The sequence below is a fragment of the Lagopus leucura genome, unplaced genomic scaffold (assembly GCF_019238085.1).
Source record: "Lagopus leucura isolate 7727_CA_CO unplaced genomic scaffold, USGS_WTPT01 Super-Scaffold_100016, whole genome shotgun sequence".
In the NCBI taxonomy this organism is placed as follows: domain Eukaryota; kingdom Metazoa; phylum Chordata; class Aves; order Galliformes; family Phasianidae; genus Lagopus; species Lagopus leucura.
Genome location: NW_024962270.1, coordinates 16,476,816 through 16,481,772, shown reverse-complemented (window position 1 = coordinate 16,481,772; position 4,957 = coordinate 16,476,816).

The following is a 4,957-nucleotide window of genomic DNA, read 5'->3' as shown; positions in this document are numbered from 1 at the left end:
TTGTCATAGAATGAAATCAGGTTTGTCAGACAGGATCTACCATTTGTAAACCCATGCTGACTGGGCCTGATCTCTTGGTTGATCTTTAACTGGCCCATGATGGCTCCTGAGATTATCCATTCCATAACCTTCCCCGGCACCAAGGTGAGACTGGTAGGTCTGTAGCTACCAGGATCATCTTTCTGGCCCTTTTTGAAGATGGGCATCACATTTGCCAGTCTCCAGTCCACTGGGACATTTCTGGTTAACCAGGACTGCTGAAGAATGATGGAGAGTGGCTTGGCAACCACATCCGCCAACTCCCTCACTGCTCTAGGTGCAATTCATCTGGTCCCATGGACTTGTGAGCATCCAGCTTTCGGAGCAGGTTCAAAGCCATCTCATCATGGATCATGCAGGGCCTATTGTGTTCCCCATCCCTATCTGCCAGCACAAGGGGCTGTGTGCCCAGGGAGTAACAAGTCTTTACTATTAAAGACTGAGGCAAAGAAGGCATTAAGTACCTCAGCCTTATCCTGATCCTTGGTCACCAAGTTGCCATTGGTGTCCAACAGTGGGTGGAGATTCTCCCTAGCCCTCCTCCTGCTGTTGATGTATTTATGGAAATATTTATTGTTGTCCTTTACCTCAGTGGCCAAGTTCAGTTCTAGCTGGGCTTTGGCCTTTCTAATTTTCTCCCTGCACAGCTTCATTACGGACCTGTAATCATCATAAGTAGCTTGCCCATGCTTCCAGAGACCATAAACTTTTTTCCTTTTGCTCCTGAGTTCCAAACAAAGGTCTCTGTTCAGCCAGTCCGGCCTCCTTGCCTGTCGGCTCATCTTCTGTGGCTGGGGGATGATCAGCTCCTGCACCTTTAAAATAACTTCCTTAAAGTATTCCCAGCCTTCCTAGGCTCCCATGCTCTCCAAAACATCCTCCCAAGGGACCCTCAACCATGGTCCTAAAGAGGTTAAAGTCTGCCCTCTGGAAGTCCAAGGTGGGAGTTCTTCTGACTCCCCTCCGTGGTTCAAGAGTTTATCAAGTTATTAAGTGATGAGAAGAAATTGATGACATATTTTGCACACAGAATCTGTAATTAAATATATATATATATATAAGATCAAGTTTAAGGATAACAAGCTTGAGGTACTTCACAAAGATATCTCAGGTTGTCAACAAAAAGGGAAATAGCACCAGAACTGAACTGTCCTTGTTGTCCACTTGCAGACAACATATTCAGTCCTTGCATATAGGATTTTCTTTTTTTTTTTCAAAAGACCAGGTCTCTTCCAAATCATCTGGCATACTTGCATATTTGGTATTAAATTCACTGGGAGTAGGGATAGGACCATGATGGATCAATATCGAGTGTAATCCTCTTTTGGCCTAAGCATTTTCATTTATTTTTCTCTTCTAATTCATGTTGTCTTCTTAGGGCACTCTTTCCTGTGCAGATTCCAAAATAGGATACATGCCAAACAGTGTTCTTCGCATGTCTCTCGTATTGCATATACTTAATGAGTTTGAACATAATTTATTACCAGTAGAGAGCACTCTGAAATTAGAATTAATATTGGACGTTCCATGAAGAAATTATGTTTTAGCCATAAATGCAATGCGCAGTGCAGAATTAAACAGATTAATTTTTAAGCATACAATGTATGTACTTGAAAAAGTAGCTTATTTTTGCCATTCTTTAAAGACCAAAGATTTGAATTTTCTAAACACAGTGTAAAAGAAAACATGGTACTGTTCTTTAGTTTAACCTTTACAAGTATGACTACTAGACGTCATATTTCTATCTTTCCCTTATTTTTTTTTTATTCAGGGATCTACTGTAAATAGTATTTACAGCACGTGGCTTTTTCTTTGTTTCCAAACTTGAAAATTATTTGATTAACACTGAATAGTGATGAGCTTTCATTTCAGTTTACTTAAATTATTTTTATTAATTTTCAGATTACAACCTAAAGCCTGTTTTTCATCAGTAACTTCATATAGCGTTTCATTCATACTATTGAAAGACATAAGAAAAATAAAACATTGCCATAATCAATAAACTTAAGTACTGACTTTCAGTCCTGCTTTGTTTAGGATGCGTTTATCTATGTACTAAATCACATCATCATTGCAATTCTGTCCATCTTGCAGTTTTTTAATTTTCCTTACCATGTGTTCTAATTACTCTACTCTTCTTGAACTTGACAGGGCTTGCTTTCAAATTCTGTTCTGGTATTTTGCTTCGCCCTATAATGTAATGGTGGTTTTTAAATTCTACCCAGTCCTTCTTGTGCTGGAGGGCTCTAATTTTACTACATGACCCAGCAAAAGGATGAGACAATTAAGGATAAACTCCAGAATTTAGTTTTTGTGGAGGTAAGAGCAGCTTACCTATCCATATAAAAAACATAGAGAATTTTATGCAGTGCAGTGTGTGCAGCTCCATCCAGACAGATTCTACTTTTCTTAGGCTCTTCTGGCTGAACCTCACTTTCTGTGTATTTCTCTTTGTACTTGTGTGGCTGGACATCCATACAGTTCCCTGTGCCAGGGTGCTCTGTCATCCAGTTGGACAAAAACACTATTGCACTCTGAGATGAAGCTGTGGATAAAGATCCACAGGAAACCTGCCTCTTCACTGTATGCAGAAGAAAGATTAAATGGAGCTGAAGCACAGTCGAGATTAACTTTCATGTACTTAATACAGGTTAATGCATAGCTGAGAGTTTTATATATAAACGGTTAGGCAGTTCAGGCAAAATAAGACATGTAGGAACAGAGCTGAATCAACAGTGTAGGCTTCTCAAGAGAGAGAGAGATGAAAGAGAAAGGTGTGTACTGTATATATTCATTAGCATATGAACAAATAAGTGTGTGACCCATACCTCTGAATGACTAATCCAAATTAACTCCTTTCATCACTGAAGAGTCTTTTAAGGCCTATCCAACATAGACCAAATTTATTTCAACTTCGCTAGTCATCAACACACTGATTTGGGTCTACAGGAATCTTTCTGATAACAACATCATTAAAATAGAATCATTTAGTTCTAAATGTTATGGAATGTGTGCCTGGTGTGCCAAATGCTAATGCATGGATGTCTTTACAGCACTTTGGTGGGGTAAAGGGAGATCTAGGTGTTTAATTTACATACTTGTTGAAATGGTAAATGTAATCATGTCAAAATGAGAAATCGATTTTTTGCTGTGGCTGTCTGTAGAACACCAGTGTACCAGTTAAAAAAAATAACACAGGTAAGAGCCATGTTGAATTGTATTTTTTTTTAATTTTTATGGATCCTCTCAGGGAAAACTGCTTAATTTTAAGGGAAATGAAGAGAAGTATTAAGGAAGCTCTGTCCTAATGAAACAAAACATTAATGTTAGGGGAAATAAAGAGGCTTTATTTTCACGCTGATAAATTGCACCCTGGAACAAAATTTGTAGTTCTGCTCTAACACCATTTTGTAGTTTGTTCTTGCACAGCAATTTTTACGTATTGTCTATGTTAAATTGATATATATGCAAATACAAGCTTAAGAAACAACTTTTTTGTCTTGCTGCCAAAAGTACTGGTGAGACAGAGATATTAAGACAAAAAATTTTACACATTTCAACTGTGTCAGTAGCCCTGCACCAATGCGCTTATTAACCTTTAGTTAGAAAGGGCTTTTATCACAGTTTAAACTTTCCTTACAGAATATGGTTGGCAGGATTTAAAAAACAAAACAAAAATTTATACAGAAGACTTGATAATCACCGATTGCTTTGGATTCCAGATTCCTGGTTTATTTATTAGTAGGCTTTCCTATTTGAATGATATAAATAACCAAGGCAAAGACCCAGCTTGCAAGAAGCTATCTGGGTCTTTATCACTGAACAGAAGCTGTCACTTCATGGGTGTGGTTCACTTGCTTCTTTCATGTATTTCTTGCTCTAGCATCAGCCGAGCCTCATCCCATGAGAACTTGTGGCTGCTGTTTTTCTCAGAGCTTCCTTATCTCAGGTTCCAGGGTTGTCTTTTTTTAGCTCACTTGTTGTGTTGCAATCTCTCTGTGGACTCCCCAAACTGCAGTGTGATAGGGCAGCTGAAGGGCATTGTTTAACTCTGTATCTTGGCTCAGATATGTTTCACCTCTCTGGTTTTTGGAGGGAACTGATAATTAAAGATGAGAGGCTTGTCACTGTAGCATAATGTAGGAATACTTCAGAATCAAAAAGCTAACGTTGCAGTACTTGAGAGGAAATGAAAGTTCAAGGATGTCCGCATTATTAATCACTTGTATTTCTGTCTGTGACAAAAATAATCTGTATTTGGTATGGCTCTGCATGAATATTCACATTTTAAAAAATACCAGTGTATTCTTTTACCAGTTTCCTCTTAATGGCTTTGCTGTTCTCTAGACACCTATGAAAATCTCACCTGATGAAAAGAGATTTGTATCTAAATTTGCCAACAATAAATAAGAATACCTGTTGCCTAAATTTGATGTGCAATCTGTAGATTATAAATTCTCAGAGATAGAGATTGTCTTTTGTCCTGTGCTAGTAGGATACCTAGAGCAATAGTGTCATTGTAATTGACTGTAGGAGAATAGGTATTGAAACCTAATATTTCAACAGCTACAGTACACAAAATGTGTTTTGAAAGATGATATATAAAGGCTCTATTGCAATCTGTAGTTGGTAAACAATATAAAAATAACAAATACGACACTTCCCTTGTCTCTTCTGTGCCCACAGTCAAGAAAACATAAAGCTCTAGATTTAGGGAAATCAGTGTTAGAAAATACTCTGCTACAAGCAATAGTATGCAGAAACTTAGTTTTACCTTTGCAAATGTACTTCTTAATTAAGACTTCAGTTAAGGCTGAATGATATTCCCTCACTTAAAATGAAATGAAATGAAATGAAATGAAATGAAATAAAATAAAATAAAATAAAATAAAATAAAATAAAATAAAATAAAATAAAA